General features: G+C 42.4%; 1 long non-coding RNA gene across 3 annotated transcripts in view; it reads left to right on the top strand.

The window, feature by feature from the left end:
• LOC132137139 (uncharacterized) overlaps positions 1-20940 on the top strand; it is a 45470-nt gene that overhangs the window by 7113 nt on the left and 17417 nt on the right. The window contains exon 3 of one of the 3 annotated variants that reach the window (XR_009431786.1): positions 4517-4591. The exons of the other annotated variants lie outside the window; for them this stretch is intronic. This is a non-coding gene — a long non-coding RNA (uncharacterized LOC132137139). The remainder of the gene's footprint in view (positions 1-4516; positions 4592-20940) is intronic. 3 annotated transcript variants of the gene reach the window in all.

The raw sequence follows: 20940 nt of genomic DNA, 5'->3' as shown, positions 1-20940 counted from the left end.
CTTTAAGCGAGTGAACAACGCGAATCAAGTTAGGAATTTTACATCACTATTCACGATAGCCCATCAGACTGGAAAACACAATAGCCCCGGGACGTGGGGCTAACGATTTTGCGAGCCCTGCACCTCAGATCTATCCAGTCTCTGAAACACTGGTTTAGTTAAACAAAATAAATGATTAATTTAAAAGATTGACTCAAAACAATCATCGGTTCACTAATCGGATCATGAACTTGTATTACCGAGCCAAAGATTATCTATTATTGAACATCTCGAATGAATAAAGACTTCAAGTTCATCTGTAAAGCACATAAAGCTATCGTTTGAGTTTATAAACTTCTATTTCATGCGTGATTCATATGGATCTGCTAATTGAATGCAAAGTGTGAGTTCTAGAAGAATGTTTGTGTCTTGATGAGCATATTGCTCACTAGGAGTCGCTAAATGAACAGCTGCTGTTTTTGTTTTTTTCTTGTTTTTTTTTTTCAACTGAGGATCAGTTGCCCTATTGGTTAAAATCCCCAAACTGTTTACTTAAATATTAAATTAATAAATGACATCAAAACAGGGGCGTTTGCATTATGATGTGGTGGGCTGCTCTGGGCCAGAAAGTCCAGGGCCACTTTTTGGTCCCAGTCCGCCCCTGAATGGCGCACCCCTATCCAACAAGCACAACCAGTTTCATTAATAATGTTATCCTGAGTGTGAAGTGTTACCAGAATTTGTTTTAATTAAGGTGAAAAATTAAAGTTTTGTGTTTAATATATTTGTGTTGATGTTGAAATGGTCGCGCTGCGGGTTCCCGGTTTGTGTCCGTTATTGGACTGTTCCGTGTATTTCCACTGTAGAAAAGGTTGCTCAGAGTCGAAACTGACTTCTTTCATATTTGTCGACCAATATACGGAAAACTACATCAGTATATCATCATAAACACAGCCGTTTTTGTCTAACTTGAACGTAAACAGATGAGAAAGAAAACACACATGTACAGTGTTTTGGCTTAAGGAGACAACAGCCTAATAATCGCAAGAACAAAAGGAAACCATTCACTGATCTTGACTGAATATATTTAATAACTTTAATTGATTAATCTTTATTTTATCTATTAAAATAAAACTATGCAGTGTTTTTAAACTTTTAATTACAGTTTCTGTACCTGAAATTTTGTTTAGTTGTATTTATTTATAATATTGCTTATTGATTTGTTTGTTCCTGTCTTATTACTGACTGTTTACTTGTCTTTAACACTTTAATATTTGAAATTTATATTAATCTAGATGTTTTTGCTATGGTATTTCTTTAACCTGTTAACTGTCACTCACGTTTTTGAAGATAGACTTGAATGTGCATGATACAAACCTAAATTTTTATCATTCATGATTGAAAACATTTTGTAACATGATTTATGTTTTCAAGTGATATATAACTTCTGATGATTTCTAAAATGTGATAGAGAAAAAGGCAACTTTTTTTGTTTTTTTTTTAAACAAAGGTCAAAACTCCTTTTGTAATGTAGATTTCTGAGGGTGCACTCTTGTCATAAATTAATCTATTACTTTTCCTACATAATTTTTAACAAAAATATTGGTAAAATATATATTTGGGAGTCTTAGACCTTTCCAACGATATATAGTTTGTCAAGATTAGATTAGATTTGATTGTAATATATTATAGTCAACGTAGGCGTCCCGTATTCGGGACGGGGTGACAGTTAACATGTTAAAGCACAGGCAAAATTCCTCTTGCAGTTTTTTGTAGGCTGCTGATTTTTGCTCATGTTATTCAGCTGCAACAGAATGATTTGTAAAAAGACAGAAAACATGTTTGACATCTAAATGTTTGACTGTATTTTTTTTTATATTGGATTTTTTATCTTATTGGAATCTAAACTAGGAATCGATAAGAATCAGAATCAATAAGCAGAATCGGAATCGATAAAATTCAAATGATACCCAACCCTAGAAATGAGCAACACCTGCTCCACTCACCGGTCTCGAGTCCCATGGAGGAGATCGGAGAGATACAAAAGAGGAGCGAGGACAGTGAAGAACAAAAGAAGACCAGGCCTGGACTTTATTATGTGTTTGTGCGTGACAGTCGTTTGCGAGGGGCTGGCGCAATGTTTCGTCATTATTTTATTATTAAAGCTTTGTTTGATTGTCCGCCGGTTCCCGCCTCCTCCTTCCTGAGATTGTGAAGTTTGTATGCCGTTACAGTAATATTGTGACTTTATTAAACGATCCTCTATGAAAATACAGTTTCACAGTGTTATCAATGTACTTTCAGGGAGGAACTTGTCAGCAAATCTACTTCACAGCACATCAGTGAAAGCAGTTGACAGTTACAGACTTGTGTGTTGGATCAGGGTCAGATCCAGATCCAGGGTCAGGATTGTACAGCCCTGTTATATTGGTAATGTATGATGGATTTTGTTTTTATTGCAGGCTTCCTGGGATGACAGTTGACGAGATCAGCACATCAGATGTTGGTCTGGACGACTGTACCTACAGTACACCACACTGACTTCTTTGCATGGATAGCTGACTACTACTATTATGTTCTGTGAAGGTATTATTATAGCAAACCTGAGCACCTGTGACAGTGGAAATGTTGTAATGAATAGTCACACATGCATATTTGTAAATGTAAAGTCACAGATAAATTTTTTTAGTACTAACAATATGTTTTTTTTACTAATTCTCTCCAGCAAACACAACATCAACAGTTACACCATTTCATATTCTGAGGTGCACAAATCCTGTTCTACAAATAAGAGAACAACAGTATACAAGTGCTCAGTTTAGCCCCTTTCACACTGAGGTTCTAGATAATACACGGGTAATGTGTCCTGACAATTGTTCCAGGATTGTTAGATTTTGGTTTATTCACACTGCCAGTGATTTTCCGGAATCTGTGTGTGCGTTCACACACAAACCATAAAAATCCCTTAAAGACACATGACATTACGATGTGATGTGTTTTGTTTCACTTAAGCTGGCGAACGATGTCAGCTTCAGAACGGATATTGAGGAACTAACTGATCTCTGTTTCATTACAGTTTGCACATATTTTTTCGTCACAAACATTGATCTGCCTTTTTTTTGGGACCACCATGCATTGTGAAAGGGGCTTTAGTCTAGACTCTAGCACACTACACATAACTTATTTATTTACTATTATTATTATTATTATTTTTTTTTTTTTACAAATTAGAGCAACTTGAGTAGAAGTTAACTGAATAGAAAAGGTAAGTGCTTTTGGAAAATGGCTGAAGACTGCTCAAATTAATAAAGGCAGGTCATTCTACCATGATCTTATCTACAAATACTACTATTCTCATAAAGTCTGTAAATATGTCCAGTTCTAATAAACACATTTCAGGAAAAAATTATTTAATAATATGAGCAAAATGAAATGCAGCCCTGCATAAATCTGGTATAACTGAGCCTGTGAATTTGTTAATTTGTAGAATAGGATTTATGCACCTGTAGTGAAGATTTTGAGAAGGTTTTGTTGTGTTTGTGAGAGAGAAAGAAACAAAATACAAGCTTGCAACTCCAAAAACATTTTCTTGATGATTTATTGAAATATTCTCTACAAATACAAATTCCAATGTCACAAGTGCTCAATTTTGTTATAATAATGTACAAAGTGTCTCGATTGTACAGTAGATGTACTGTATGCAAATATAACAAAGGGACATTAACAACTGAATATTCAGGGGATGCAAACTTGTCACCTTTAAGTAAACATTTACATTTTCAATCCAAAAATCATTTGCATGTTTTGTGTAGATCCAAAGAGTTTTTAAAAGTGAATTAGTTAAATAGCACATGCTAAATAACACAAGACATTTTTTTGTTTACATTTTATATACGTTATAAAAAGAACAGAAATACATGTTTTACATCAAATGTTGCCATTTTATATGAAAATATACTAAAGATAATATTTTTAAGGCACATGATAAAAAAAATTATCCCCAAACTTTAGATAAATTTAATCTTGGAGTCATAGGACATATATATTAAAAAAAAATCCACTAAAATTAACTTTATTGTCTAATTGTGGCCTACATGATCATACCTGACCTGATTAGGTCACATCCCTGATATTACAAACAACTTAGTTTTGATTGCAAATAACCTCTGTCTTCTTTATAAATCATCATCTCACTCATATGTCAGTGTCAGTGACAGCCTCAATCACCATTATTTATATTTTACTTAATTATTTTACAGCATTATTAAATATAGTATTATTTATTATGCTAAAATAATGCTAATTTATATGTTTGAAAAGTTTACTTGCATTTGATAATATGATGTCATGCATCCCACATGCTCTTAAATATTATATTCATGCAAATTATATGATATTATTGAAACAGTCTTTAATTTTAAAAAATAAAAATGCAAGTACAATTTTAGATGGCAATTGTAGCCCTGCTGAGACATGACTACTGGCGACACGAGCGTTAGTAGAAATCACTGTTGTGTTTTGAATTTTGTTTTTACAGGAAAGAGAACAAAGTTTACCTGTCGGAGAGCAATGGGCAAACAACAAACGATAAAAGACATTCCTACTTAGTCTTGTAAGTATCTGTGTTTTCGTTTTGACATATGTTCATTATTTATCTATATTATTTGTTATCATGTTTAGGAACCCTGACATTTCAGTGAAGAGAGCAGATAGTAGTTGATAGTGATCCATGATTAGGCCCAAGGTTCAGTAGGCTTGTGTTCAGAGGATTCACTGCAACATTTATAGAGTAAAAGTTTTATCATTTGTACGTGTTTACAAAGTCAAGTGATTTTAAAAGAGCGCAATAATAGGCGAAAGAGCAAACAACAGAACAGACAGCTTTGATAAAGATTAATCCATATTAATTTATACTGTGAACCAGAGGTGTGGACTCGAGTCATGTGACTTGGACTCGAGTCAGACTCGAGTCATGAATTTGATGACTTCAGACTCGACTCGACAAAATGTACAAAGACTTGCAACTCGACTTGGACTTTAACATCAATGACTCGTGACTTAACTTGGACTTGCGCCTTTTGACTCGAGAAGACTTTCTACTTCCCATGAAAACCTGGGGGAAAAAAATGTTCACACGGCCACGCCGCTCTCCGTATTATGGAGCCCCGCACGTCACCAGTAGGAGAAAAAAAATCAATCCGTGGCGACGGTTTTGCAATCCGTCCCCTCAGTTTATAAACCGTACACACGAATTCATAAACTGTTCCCTCGGTTTAACAAATCGTACCCACGGATTAAAAAACCGTGCCCACGAATTTCCAATCCGTGCGCTCATATTTTGTAAACCGTAGCCTACCCTCGGTTTTTGAATCCGTATACGAATTCATAATCCGTGCGCACGCTTTCACAATCCATTCCCTTTGAATTTGTAAACTGACACGCATTTGTGGCTCTGCCCCCACCGGCAGATTCATTTCTGTTTATTAAGCATTATTTTTCATAGTATCCAATGAGTCCACGATCAGCATTCACAAAATAGTCTTCTTTTTAGCGTTTATTTTACATTAATCACCAATAGGATAAGACACAGCCGCCTGTGTTTTATGGCCAAAAAAATAGATACTAAAAAGAAGAAGAAAATAAGGGTAAAACGCAATACAAAAACGTCTCGGTTACGTACGTAACCCTCGTTCCCTGATGGAGGGAACAGAGACGTTATGTCGAACGACATATGGGGTCTCACTTGGGAGGACAATCATCTCTGAGTTTAAGAGAAAACGCCAATGAAAATTGGCTAGTGGATTTAACATACCTGAGCCACTCCCCGTGCCAACCAGTATAAATAGGGCGACAGGTGCATCTAGGGCTGGGCGATATACAAAAAAAAAAGATATCTCGATATTGTCAAATTTTTTACGATATTCGATATATATCTCGATATGTTTGCATTTGCATTTAAATAATAAAAAATAAAACATGATTTTCTTTTGCTCATTAAAAAAAAACAAAAAAAACATTTAGATTAAACAGCTAATTTAAGCAGTTAAAAAATCTATCCAAGAGATCACTTACTGCTTTTTATTAAATGAATACATGTAGGCCTATATGTAACTGAAGCAGTGCAAATTAAGTAACAGTTACAGAAAGTGCATTCTGTCAACTTTTTAGTGCATGCAATTCACAATTTAAACTATGCAACTGGGATAAGTATTTTATTTTAATTTTTTTAACAAGTTTTTAAGCTGAAGCACATAGCTATTTCTTATATATAAATATATATAAATGCATACCAAAGACTTTTGCATTTTCTCTGTCTATATTATGGAAACTGGTAAACATATCAGTGAAATTCCCCAATAGTAATTCCAAATGGCCATAGCCTATGTTTCTCTATTCAAACATCAGCGGTCGAGTAAGTGCATTTATTTTGCGATCACAAACGCAAACAATACAGTTGAGATCTCACGACAGAACACAGAGCGGCTGAACGACGCTTTCATTAGATCGCTCAATTCCGCAATGAGGAGTGAGCACGTGCGCATGGTTGCCAGATTGCTTAAAATAAGCAAACACCGGGCAGAAAAATGTATCCTTGTAACAGTGGAGCTCTGATTCGGAGATTTAAACTCTTGTTATCTGGCAACTGCTATCATTACAGCTCTCGTAGTAGAGGGGCGTAGAGCATTCAGCAGTTACAGGTTCATTCGGCGCGTTCTTTTGGGAAAGTATGCTTGAATTTGAAATATTCGATATTCCCGATATATTCAAATTGTACATCGTCGTCAAAATTATTCCGATATTATCGCTAATATTCGATATATTGCCCAGCCCTAGGTGCATCCACTCATTAGGTTTTACGTTGAGGAGCCGAGAACGTGTCCCGGCAACAGCGACCGGTTCAAGGTTGTGACATGGGGACATAACGTCTCTGTTCCCTCCATCAGGGAACGAGGGTTACGTACGTAACCGAGACGTTCCCTATCTGTCGGTCACTACGAGTTATGTCGAACGACATATGGGGTCCTATGGAAAACGCCACAACCTGAACATCATCACAACCCTGTGGCGCTGCAATTGTTGACAAGCCCTGGCGTGCCACAAAAGCTACACTTAAGGTCGTAACCTTCCCAAAGCCCCAGCGCAAATTCACTGACCTTGGTACCGAAAGGGCCAAAGGGTGAGTACATCGCTGCTGGAGAAGGCCACGCTGCTGTTCCGCCCACATAAAGTTAATGGAAGGGATTTCAACCTTCAGAGAAAGATTGCTTCAAATCTTCCCTATTTGTTCTTTCAGCTTGGCAAGACAATGGGGAAGCGAGCCTTAAGAAAAAGGTCGCTACGGAGACCACATCCTACCCATAGGGAGGTGACATGTGGATATACTGATATGGACTGACCCAGGGGGCAGTACTACATATGGAAGGGGTCTCTGAGGCAGGTCCTACCTTGGAGTAGGGATGGAACGGCTGCCAGAAGAGACTGACAGAACAGGTCTGTCAAGGGAAGACACGGGTTTGCCAAGAGGGAAACCTTACCGTGGAAGAATACACATATGGGATTACCTGTAGGGAACCAAGCCATATGAACACCTAGCCCAGTACAGGGGCTGACCGGAATTCCGGGCATGCTAACACCAGTACTGGGCCTGGCGACAGACTGGTCACAGCGACGCCAAGGCTGGATCTGCCTCCTCCAGGGGCAGCGCTTGCAGGTTCACCACCTGGTCTCGGAAGGGAGTGGTGAGAACCTTGGACACGTATCCAGGTCGGGGTCTCAGGACAACGTGATAGAAGGCCAGCCCGAACACAAGGCACTCTTCACTTACCGAAAATGCTTGGAGGTCCCCGACCCTCTTGATGGAGGTGAGCGCGACCAGGAGCGCTGTCTTGAGAGACAGGAACTTAAGCTCGACTGAATCCAGCGGCTCAAAGGGACCCCTCTGAAGTCCGGCCAGGATGATAGAGAGGTCCCAGGAGGGAATCAGGGATGTCCTAGGAGGATTTAATCTTCTGGCACCCCTCAGGAACCTAACGATCAGGTCATGCCTCCCCAGGGACCGGCCGTCCACTGCATCGTGATGGGCTGCAATGGCAGCCACATACACTTTCAAGGTGGAGGGTGACAGCCTACGCTGCAACCTTTCTTGCAGGAAAGAAAGCACGACTCTGACCGAGCATCTCCGGGGGTCTTCTCGGTGAGAAGAACACCAATTTGTGAACAGACTCCACTTCAGAGCATAGGCCTGCCTCATATAGGGGCTCTAGCCTGAGTGATAGTGTCCACCACCTCCGGTGGCAGATCACTTAGGTCTACCGCGTCCCGTCCAGAAGCCACAGGTGGAGATTCCAAAGATCCGGACGCGGGTGCCAAATGGCGCCCAGCCCCTGAGAGAGGAGGTCCCTCCTCAGGGGGATGCGCCAGGGAGGGGCTGTCACGAGGAGCATGAGTTCCGAAAACCAGGTCCGGGTGGGCCAGAAGGTGCAACCAACAGGACCTGTTCCTCGTCCTCCCTGACCTTGCACAGTGTCTGTGCGAGCAGGCTCACTGGGGGAAACGCATACTTGCGTAAAGCCCGAGGCCAGCTGTGTGCCAGTGCATCTGTGCCCAGGGGGGCCTGGGACAGGGAATAGTACAGCTGGCAGTGGGAGGACTCGTGGGAAGCAAACAGGTCTATCTGGACTTCCCCAGTTGTCTGGACGCTCCCACTTGTCGTGAGAGCGTGTCGGCTGCACGATTGAGCTCCCCGCCCTGTCGGTTGATATATGAAACAGCCGCAGTGTTGTCCGTGCGGACCAACACGTGCTTGTCCAGCAACAGCGGACGAAACCGTCATAAAGCTAGATGCACTGCCAGCAACTCCAGACAGTTGATGTGCCAAAGCAGTCGAGGTCCTGTCCAGGACCCTGAAGCTGCCTGCCCGTTGCATGTCGCGCCCCAGCCCGAGTTGGAGGCATCTGTTGTGACAACAACGTGCCGGGACACTTGTTCTAAGGGCACGCCGGCCCGTAAAAAGGCAAGGTCCGACCAGGGGCTGAATAGGCGGTGACACATCGGTGTTATGGTGACACGATGTGTACCGCAGCGCCATGCCCACCTCGGGACTCGGGAGTGCAACCAGTGCTGAAGTGGCCTCATATCAAGCAACCCGAGCGGCGTGACTGCGGCTGCGGAGGCCATATGCCCCAGGAGCCTCTGAAAGTGTTTCAGTGGTACCACTGTCCTGCCTCTGAAGGAACTCAGGCAGTTCAGCACTGTCTGGGCACGCTCGCTGGTGAGCCGTGCCGTCATACTCGCCGAGTCTAACTCCATACCGAGATACGAGATTCTCTGCACAGGGGAGAGCTTGCTCTTCTCTCTGTTGACCTGAAACCCAAACTGACTGAGGTGCCGGAGCACCAAGTTGGGCAGCGCAAGCCACGCTCCAAACTCTGTACAAGTGGCACCAAAGGGACAGTCGACATACCCGCAGTGGTGCAGCGATGGGGAGTTGTGTCGGATGGCCCAGAAGGCATCGCGTTCCAAGTCATCACAGCCACACTCCCCGTGTTCCCGGAGGAACTGGCCAGAGATGCGTGGAGAAGCGTTGCATCTCCGAACCGCAACCTCTTGACCTCTGGCGAAAGGGGGCGTCGTGGGTGAGAATGAGGAGGCAGTGCGTCGCTCATCGTCAACCCGCGAGCCTTGCACCTCGGAGGAAAGGAAAATTTGCTCTTCTATGATAAAATGGGTGCCGCCGGCCATTGGACCAGCGGCGGGACAGAAAGGCAAGGCAAGGCAAGTTTATTTATATAGCACATTTCGTACACATTGGTAATTCAAAGTGCTTTACATAAAAGAAAGTAAAATAGTAATGAAGAAAAATAATAACAAGAATAAAACAAGCAATTTTAAAACTTTTAAAATTATTAAAACTGTAATTATTTAAAATGAATTTAAAACAGTAAGAAAATGATTTTACATAAAATTAAAAAAAAAAAACAGTGAAAATATATATTGCAATCAGTTCGGACATTGCACAGTGCTCATTCAATAAATGCACAGCTAAACAGATGAGTTTTAAGTCTAGATTTAAATGTGACCAGTGTTTTAGCACATCTGATCTCTTCTGGAAGCTGATTCCAACTGCGGGCGGCATAGTAACTAAAGGAGGACTCCCCTTGTTTTGTGTGAACCCTTGGTATTTCTAACTGACTCGATCCTAATGATCTAAGTGCTCTGTTAGGTTTATATTCAGTGAGCATATCTGCTATATATTTCGGTCCTAGGTCATTTAGTGACTTATATACGAGTAAAAGTACTTTAAAATCAATCCTAAATGTAACTGGAAGCCAGTGTAAGGACCTGAGGACTGGTGTGATATGCTCATATTTTCTGGTTCTAGTCAGAATCCTGGCAGCAGCGTTCTGGATGAACTGCAGCTCTCTAATGGTCTTTTTGGGAAGGCCGGTGAGGAGCCCATTACAATAGTCCACCCTGCTGGTGATGAAGGCATGAACAAGTTTCTCCAAGTCTTGGCTGGAAACAAAAGATCTAATTCTTGCAATGTTTTTTAAATGATAGTATGCTGATTTAGTTACTGCTTTGACATGACTATTGAAACTAAGGTCTGTCTCCAGAATCACACCAAGATTCCTGACTTGATTTTTAGTTGTTTGACCCCTAGAGTCAAGGTATGCATTCACCTTGAACACTTCATCTTTGTTTCCAAATGCAATGACTTCAGATTTTTCCTTGTTTAACTGAAGAAAGTTCTGGCACCTCCAACTATTAATTTCATCAATGCATTGGCAGAGGGAGTCAATTGGGCTGTAGTCATTTGGAGATAAGGCTAGGTAAATCTGGGTATCATCAGCATAGCTGTGATAGGCAATTTGGTTCTTTCTCATTATTTGACTTAGAGGAAGCATATACAGGCTAAACAAGAGCGGTGCAAGAATTGACCCTTGTGAGACTCCGCATGTCATGGACGTCCACTTAGACTTATGCTCTCCTAGACTCACATAATAACCTCTCCCTTCTAAGTATGACCTGAACCATTTGAGGACCATCCCAGAAAGCCCGACCCAGTTTTCCAGTCTCTCTAGTAGTATGTTATGATCGACAGTGTCAAACGCAGCACTGAGATCGAGCAATACCAGCACCGATATTTTGCCAGAGTCACAATTTAAGCGAATATCATTTATTATCTTAATGAGTGCTGTCTCTGTGCTGTGATGCGGTCGAAAAGAAACAAAACTGAGGATTCTCCACCCGGCTCTCCTCCGGGGAAGTGGAGTGGAGTGGCTCTGTCTCTGCCAGCTCCTGAAGAGCAGTCTCCCACATCTCCGAGTTGCCCATGTCAGGGCCGCTTAGTCGTCTACCTAGGACTTCGCAGCCGGAAGTGACACGGGGGGTGCCGCTTCCCTGCGTGGGGCTCGACGCGCCGGCCTCGAAGAACTCTCAGCACGGGGCGGAGCTGGTGTGGAGGACGCAGGGGGGCGCCCACGGCGACGAGCAGGCTGAGGCACTGCCTGCGACGGAATGGTGGCAACTGGAGTATCACGTCGTGGCGAGATGTGCTGTATGGCCTCAGTCTGCTGTTGTTCTGTCAGGAACTACTGGGCACAGCCCCTGACAGCGTCGCCACACAGGACAGCCTGGGATATGGGAGCATCGAGAAAGTGCACTTTGTCAATGTCTCTCATACAGACCAGGCTGAACCAGAAACGGCACTACTGGACCACCAGAGTGGACATCGCCTTCCCGAGGGACTGCGTTGTGACTTCCTTCACCCGGAAGGGGGAGGTCAGTTGCCATGCGCAGCTCCTGCATCAACCTCGGGTTGGTTCTACCCTCGTGCATTTGTTAAAGCCTTGGCTTGCTGAGTTTGCAGGATAGCCATGGCATGCAAAGCAGAGACAGCTTGGCCCGCAGCACTGTAAGCCTTGGTAGCGAGCGCGGCCGACAGCTTACAGGCCTTGGGTGAGAGGCGCGGACTATTCCTCCCAGTGGCGGCGTTTTGCGGACACAAGTGCACCGCAATCGCACTCTCCTGCTGGGGAATGTTAACGCACCCCTAGCTGCCCCGCCATCGAGGGTAGTGAGGACGGAGGAACGAAATGAGCTGCTTCCGACCGTAAAAAGGGGCCATCCACGACTACATCACTTCCCCATGCACATCCGGGAAGAAAGGAACCAGAGCAAAACGCGGTTGTGAGTCGCGCTCTACACCGAGAACCAATCAAACAGCCATGAGCACTCAGGGCTGGGCAGTGCATTCACCTCCATCCTGATGCTCACAGCTGCCCGGGCAAGCAAGGCTGTCAACTCTGGGTCCAATTCGGCAGTGACGACAACACCCGAGGGGGGCAGCCTCGCCGAATCTTCATCCACAGAGGTCAACAGCCCATCCCCGATGCTGCAATCGACATCTGATCCCCGGCGGCAAACTGAATGACCCGTTGGGACTGGCATAAGACAGCCCACCAAAATCACCCAGCAGCCGCACAGGACAAACACTGCGGAAGGGGTAAGAGGTCCGTGGGGCGTGGCCCGGCGGAAAAGCTCTCACTGTCACCTTCAAATCTCCCAGAGCACTAGCCGGCGGTCCTCTGCTCGTGACAGAGAAACCAGAACGGGTAGTGACAGAGGGGTCTGCTCCTTTCCCTTTACGAAAGGAGAGACGCGATCGCAGCGTTGCCATGGTCACACACGCAGTGCGTGCATGAACCATCCACGAACGCGCCTTCAGCGTGCTGAATGCCCAGACACAGAAGACTACGAACGTGGCCGTTGTCAGAGAACAGGAAACGACCGTATCCAGAAGGACGCGGACGAAACGGTGTCTTTAAAAAGACGCGAATCGTCCGCGATTTGCTCTTTTAGGAAATCTGCTCTCTTAGCTGAAGCGCCCAAGGGAATCGCTGAAAGGGACACCGCTGTTTGCGCCATACCGCCAACCAGAACAGCTTCCCGACACAGCAGATGAATGGCTTTGTGGAGTATAACAGCTTTCATACAACCACTCGTCTCCGAAGCAAAAATCTAATGAGTGGATGCACTTGTCGCCCTTTTTATACCCGTTGGCACGGGGAGTGGCTCAGGTATGTTAAATCCACTAGCCAATTTTCATTGGCGTTTTCTCTTAAACTCAGAGATGATTGGCCTCCCAAGTGAGACCCCATATGTTGTTCGACATAACTCGTAGTGACCGACAGATAGGGAACAAATAATATGCCGGTTATGTTTTCATTCCTTTTCTCTCTAACTGAATGCTATGTTATTTTTGGCCTCATTATTTAATAATAACATTAACAGTGAAACATGCATCTAACTCTGGCAGGTGGGGTGGGGTGGGTGGAACTTAGTATAATAAAATCACAAAAATAAGTCTTCATGTATAAGAAAGAATTGTACACAAGCATTTCCAAAACTGTCAAAGGTTATTTAAAAATAAAGCAATACATGAATTATTTTCTTGTACTCATTTATTTAGCCTACAAATTAAAATTATAAAAATAACTTTTTTTATATTTTTATCATTATTATATATTATTATACAGGTTATTAATAAGAATCTTTTATCCAAAACAATTTACAACAGAGGAAAAAATTACTCCAGAGTTAGTGACAATGCCAGGTTTATTGTACAATAATAATCAAGTGCTATTATAAGATTATTCCTTTATTATTATTAAACCTATTAATAATATTCAATAAAACTGTATGTTAACACGTAGGAGCTTGCTGCATGAATCCGTGAGTACGGTTTACAGATCCGTGGGAACGGATTGCGAAAGCATGCGCACGGATTATGAATTTGTGGGTACGGATACCATATTGTATCAACGAGATAGTAAAGGCACGTCTCCCTTGCTGGTTCATGCTAACAAAAATAGGGATTTTTGAACCCAGATTATATGAGGTACATGAGTGTAGCACACTCAGATGGAAAACCTCGCCAACATCATGTCAGCGTCCGTTTTAAAGTACCATTTCTACCTTGCTGCTAGACGGATAAACACAAATGTATATCTCAGTCTCTCCAACACACGAGACAAAAACAGGCCATTGTTCTAGTGCAATATGCTGTTGAAATACAAGCAGATTTTCCGTTTTTTACTGTATTTTATTAATGTCACTGTATAAATCAGGTTTAAATAAATACAGTCGTGGCCAAAAGTTTTGAGAATTACATAAATATTGGAAATTGGAAAAGTTGCTGCTTAAGTTTTTATAATAGCAATTTGCATATAGTCCAGAATGTTATGAAGAGTGATCAGATTAATTGCATAGTCCTTCTTTGCCATGAAAATTAACTTAATTCCAAAAAACCTTTCCACTGCATTTCATTGCTGTCATTAAAGGACCTGCTGAGATCATTTCAGTAATCCTCTTGTTAACTCAGGTGAGAATGTTGACGAGCACAAGACTAGAGATCATTATGTCAGGCTGACTGGGTTAGAATGGCAGACTTGACATGTTAAAAGGAGGGTGATGCTTGAAATCATTGTTCTTCCATTGTTAACCATGGTGACCTGCAAAGAAAAGCGTGCAGCCATCATTGCGTTGCATAAAAATGGCTTCACAGGCAAGGATATTGTGGCTACTAAGATTGCACCTAAATCAACAATTTATAGGATCATCAAGAACTTCAAGGAAAGAGGTTCAATTCTTGTAAAGAAGGCTTCAGGGCATCCAAGAAAGTCCAACAAGTGTCAGGATCGTCTCCCAAAGAGGATTCAGCTGCGGGATTGGAGTGCCACTAGTGCAGAGCTTGCTCAGGAATGGCAGCAGGCAGGTGTGAGCGCATCTGCACGCATAGTGAGGCTAAGACTTCTGGAAGATGGCCTGGTGTCAAGAAGGGCACAAAAGAAGCCACTTCTCTCCAAAAAAACATCAGGGACAGATTGATCTTCTGCAGAAAGTATAGTGAATGGACTGGGGCAAAGTCATATTCTCAGATGAAGCCCCTTTCCGATTGTTTGGGGCATCTGGAAAAAGGCTTGTCCGGAGAAGAGAAGGTGAGTGCTACCATCAGTCCTGTGTCATGCCAACAGTAAAGCATCCTGACACCATTCATGTGTTGGGTTGCTTCTCATCCAAGGGAGTGGGCTCACTCACAATTCTGCCCAAAAACACAGCCATGAATAAAGAATGGTACCAAAGAACCCTCCAACAGCAACTTCTTCCAACAATCCAACAACAGTTTGGTGAAGAACAATGCATTTTCCAGCACGATGGAGCACAGTGCCATAAGGCAAAAGTGATAACTAAGTGGCTCGGGGACCAGAATGTTGAAATTTTGGGTCCATGGCCTGGAAACTCCCCAGATCTTAATCCCATTGAGAACTTGTGGTCAATCCTCAAGAGGCGGGTGGACAAACAAAAACCCACTAATTCTGACAAACTCCAAGAAGTGATTATGAAAGAAAGGGTTGCTATCAGTCAGGATTTGGCCCAGAAGTTGATTGAGAGCATGCCCAGTCGAATTGCAGAGGTCCTGAAAAAGAAGGGCCAACACTGCAAATACTGACTCTTTGCATAAATGTCATGTAATTGTCGATAAAAGCCTTCGAAACGTATGAAGTGCTTGTAATTATATTTCAGTACATCACAGAAACAACTGAAACAAAGATCTAAAAGCAGTTTAGCAGCAAACTTTTTGAAAACTAATATTTATGTAATTCTCAAAACTTTTGGCCACGACTGTACAAATCTTACAGACATACATGATTTGTATAAATTTTATTTCTGTGGTAAGAGGACTTGAAATGACTCGAAACTAAAATGGTAGGACTTTGGACTCGACTTGAGACTTGTTGGCTTTGACTTTTGACTCGACTCGGGACTTGCCTCATCTTTGACTCGACTTGACTCGGGACTGCATAACAATGACTTTGTCCCACCTCTGCTGTGAACACACTTTCACTTTCAGTAAGAGTTTCAACATCTGGAAAAGCAGTTGGAAATTGAGAAGATAAAACAGTAGGGGTGAATTTTTTATTCCATGTAGATTTGAGGTTAATGTCTGTACTGGGCTGGACTGGACTTTTTAGTTTCAGCAGCTACCGTATCACTGTGTTGTTATGAAGTCAGTTGTGCCAGACAATTTTGGAGGCAGAGACTGATTGTGGGGGGCACTAATAGTGCAAGGTAAGAAGCTAAAAATTTTATATTCAATTCAGATGTTAAATGATTTAAATAATAAGTAATGCAACCTTTTTTGTCGAATTTCGCTGCTTTAATTTGAACATTTATAATTTACATGATTCATGTAAATTGCAGTTGAATGTGACAAGAAAGGCAGGCCTATTATGCATGATTAGAGGAACACTCCACTATTTTTGAAAATAGGCAAATTTTCAAACTCCCTTGAGTTAAACAGTTGAATTTTTGAATCCATTCTGCCGATCTCCGGGTCTGGCGGTAGAACTTTTAGCTTAGCAATAAAGATCATTGAATCTGATTAGACCATTAGCATCTCTCTCCAAAGTGACAAAACAGTTTCTATATTTTTCCTATTTAAAACTTGACTCTTCTGTAGTTACATCGTGTACCAAGACCGACGGAAAATGAAAATCGCAACTGGCTGAGTGGATTAATAAACGGTAAAACTGAACTTTTTAACTCTAGGGGTGTTGGAAAATGAGCCTACTTTTGAAAAAAGTGGAGCGTTACTTTTGTAGTGCGTTGGGGGACAGTGTACCCAGTCAAACATATAAGGTCCATGTCTGGGTCAAAGTCAGAATCACCAGCTTGTGTTTTTGGGCGAGTTGCCATTATCTGCACTTATAAAGTCAAATACCCACAATGAAATCAACTTTAACGCTGTCAAGGATCAAGAGTAATATAACTGCCCGACCTTAGGCTTAATAACAAAAGCTCTACTAGAATACACTTAGCACTGCATATGAACAACACGTGCACCAAACATATTAAATACCAAAAAGCATGGCAATATGAGAAAGAGAGTCCAACTCCCCGAGAGAAAAATTATGTTCGCGAGTGTTTATCAGGCCGTCAGCAGACACATATCCAATGTACTCGGCAGGCAGGGAGGCAACGTGAAGTTCACACAGTTATCAGTTCTCACGGCTGTAATCACGGTAGCTTTAGCTCTAGCAGAAGGGGACACGTGCGTCGAAGAGGAGGGCGAAATACACACTCACGCGGACACCCACGGTGGAGAAAAGTTTGTAACAGCCAGAGTGTAGCGGAGCATTACCAGTTGACGCCACACGGTGGTGCCTCCTTTTTGTTTTTGTCACTGAGTATCACCTTTAACCCTCGCTCGACTTCCTTGACTCGAGTAATGTGGACGCTGGTGAAAGCTATAGGTCACGTACATTTCTGTCCGGTTATTATTTCTGGTGAATGTAATAGTTTATATGCCGTGAGACCTGGCTTGTATGGTCTGTATCTGAGAAATAAATATGCAGTGTGGAAATCCCTCCACTTCGTCGCCTGCCTTGTTACTTTATTTCACGCTGGAGCTATGCTAATAGTCTCGTGGATTAGCTTCCCTCCAACTCCACGTTACAACTGGCGCCCGAACATTATTACCTGGACCTCGCGTGGGCACGCGAAGAAGGACTAGACCGGACCGGACTGCTTTGAACTTGTAACAGCCAGAGTGTAGCGGAGCATTACCAGTTGACGCCACACGGTGGTGCCTCCTTTTTGTTTTTGTCACTGAGTATCACCTTTAACCCCCGCTCGACTTCCTTGACTCGAGTAATGTGGACGCTGGTGAAAGCTATAGGTCACGTACATTTCTGTCCGGTTATTATTTCTGGTCAATGTAATAGTTTATATGCCGTGAGACCTGGCTTGTATGGTCTGTATCTGAGAAATAAATATGCAGTGTGGAAATCCCTCCACTTCGTCTCCTGCCTTGCTACTTTATTTCATGCTGGAGCTATGCTAATAGTCTCGTGGATTAGCTTCCCTCCAACTCCACGTTACAGTTCACACCAAACGCAAATAGAGCGTCTGGGGCGAATCATTTCAATGTTAAGTCAATTTAAAGACGCGTTTACGCGCGTCTGGGGGTCTCGCGGCGTGGTAGAGGCGAATTCGCCTCATTCGCGCATCTAGTTACAGGAGATTCTGAGTTATGGACCATTGCAAGCTAACAGCGACCGGCTTTTGTGGTGGAAAATTGACAGTAATACCCCCACCTTGCGCAGCTGTACCTGAGTGTCCCTATGACATCAGTGTGGTCGGAGCGTGTCTTCTCAACAGCTGGACATATAGTGAATAAAAAAACGCTCTGCTCTGGACCCCGAAAATGTTGATCGACGTGTTTTCCTGTCCAATAAATTTGTAATGGCTCAAGCCTTTTTGCGCATTTCATTATGCCTGCCTAGTGCCGCCTATCCTATAGTGTCGGTTACGTTCAATGAAAAAACACACATGGCCTGTTCTCAAGTCCATTTAAAGTTTCATTTTTTGAACAGTTGTTTGAAATGGATTGAATCATTATTTAAAATAATCTTGGAGATTTTTGAATTGCCTAAATCATAAATGCAGCCGGGTTGAAGCCTGCAGTGATGTTTTTCTTTTGTTATGGCAGCCGTCCCCTCTGCATATATATTTTTTTGAGAATGTTGCACTCCTGTTGCTGTGTGTTATTCTGCATGAAACTTCATGCCAATAAATAAGAAATATTGCTGACTTGTGCATTTCCAGCGCTCTCTTTACGTTCGTCCGTTATTTGACGTTGAAAAAGGAAACGTCTGTGTATTGCTTGTAGACTTGGCTGAATCTACTTTGGTTTCATTTTATTTGGCGAGCACAAACAAACAAACTAGGCTAACTGTCAATATTGTTTCTAATGTGTAATTTACTCAATTTTTAACTTCTTTGAACTATTGTATCCACAATATTTTAAATGAACCTTCTGCACTTGTCTGTGTTTCTGTGTTTTCCGACACAAATCTCTCTACATCTCCTAGATCACAGATAAAAGAAGGGATAGGAATTGGCAGCTTTGTTTTGCAAGTTTGCTTTCCCAGTACTTGGGCTGAGTCCATTCCCCTGAGAGCACTCTGACAGCATGTTCTGCGAAAAAATCTGTTGAATGCTGCTTGACTGTCACCCTTATCTGCACCATGACATCACACAAAAGAGGAAATATGACTGTGCGGACCTGAAGTCAACTGGGTGAAGAATTAGCAGAGAAGTGAACTGCTGCTGCACCAGTATTATTCTCCGTAAAGAAGAAACAAAAGACTTGCTGGGTAATATTTAGATCAGGTGACTCACTTAAGTAGGGCACTGGGTCAGGGCCACTGCAAAACATAGTTTTGTGAACTCGTGCATGATTTTAGTATCAGAGGTGCGAAACAGCTGTTTAGAGTTATCATGGAATTTTGTTTGGGAGAAAAAAATCCTGGAATTTCCTGGAATGCAGGAAATTCTTGTTTTGCTTCTCACTGGAAACCTCATGGCTATCATTTTATGAGAAATCTAGAGGTGAGCCGAGACTTTTAACCAATTTAAAGTGTGTACAAATGGAAAATAGTGTAAATTCAAACACTGAGCATGGTAGTTTACTGTTTGTACTGGACAAATGTAAAAAAAAAAGTCAACTTTTGCTACATTCACATAGTGTTTGTTGACAACTGTATTTACTAATGTGTCATTCATACTCGGTATACAGTAGATATTTAAGCAGAACAACAAATGTGTTTGTGGACAGGTAATTTAAGTAAATTCCCTTATCCACAGCCTCAAATATTAACCCTTGTTGGGTTGGAACCATCATTATTCTGGTGACCAGGGGTCTCATTTATAAGTGTTGCGTATGCACAAAATGGGCATAGAAACATGCGTATGCAATTTTTCACGCACATATCGTGATTTATAAAAAAATTTACTTGGCGTAAATATGTACGCACCGTACGGACATTCTAGACCATGCATACAAATTCTTTTTCCTGGAGTGAGAAAAGTAATGAATAACGATTTTAAACTCTGTTTTCATGTCGATAAACACATTTACATTAAATACTCCACTCACATTAATGGAGATAAACACAAAAATTACATCATTTTATAAAAAAACCTCTTCATTTAAAATAAATGTTCTAAACACTGATAATAAAAAATCAGCATATTAGAATGATTTCTGAAGAATCATGTGACACTGAAGACTGGAGTAATAGTTCCCTTTCGATACTACACTCGTACTGTGTCTTGCTAGACACATATGGGAAAAAGCCTTTTTTCTCCTGAATTGATGCCTTTCTCATTCACGCAGTGAAACTGCACAGCCAGTGGTTCGTGCAGTGTATTAAAAAACTAACCAATGGCTAGGCAGCGGAGCTACATGAGCTTATGGCAACAGAGCCCACCAGAATGGGCGGGCGTTCTGGCTATATAAGCAGTGTTCGCCACAGGATTCTCAGATGTATTCTCCTTCAGCGATGACTATGTCTCTACGCTGATCTGAAGCTGCTCACCATTGAAGATGCCTTTGCAACAGGAATCAAGACTTCTCCGCCACTGCAGCAACGCAGCAGTTCCGGTCCGTTTCCCCTGCCAGCATCCGCCGATTCTGAAAGAGTTTATCTCTAGTAGGTAAGCCCTAAAAGAGCAAATTCTAGCGACGTTGTTGCAAATGTTGAGCTGCGAGTGTGGCCCATGCACAATACAGAAAAGCAATGAGTATGTAATCTGTCTGGGCAGATCCCACGTAGAGACTGCTCGCTCACTGAGACTGAATGCTCGCTTGAGCATGAGTCTCGCTCTTCTCCACTCGCGGACCATCTTTCACTGAAAACAGCCCAGCTCTCCCGTTTCTCATCTCTCAGCCAGCCTTGGAGAGGAAAACAGCAGAGTCAAGAAATAAGAAATCGGTCTGACTGATCTCATGCCGGCATTGTGCCTGCGTGATCTCTCTCCGTTGCACTCGAATCTGCTGCAGAAAGGCAGTGAGCTATGCGCTTACTGAGACAGAATACTCACTTAAGCATG

The sequence above is a fragment of the Carassius carassius genome, chromosome 4 (assembly GCF_963082965.1).
Source record: "Carassius carassius chromosome 4, fCarCar2.1, whole genome shotgun sequence".
NCBI lineage: Eukaryota > Metazoa > Chordata > Actinopteri > Cypriniformes > Cyprinidae > Carassius > Carassius carassius.
This window is presented reverse-complemented; position numbering and strand designations above follow the sequence as displayed.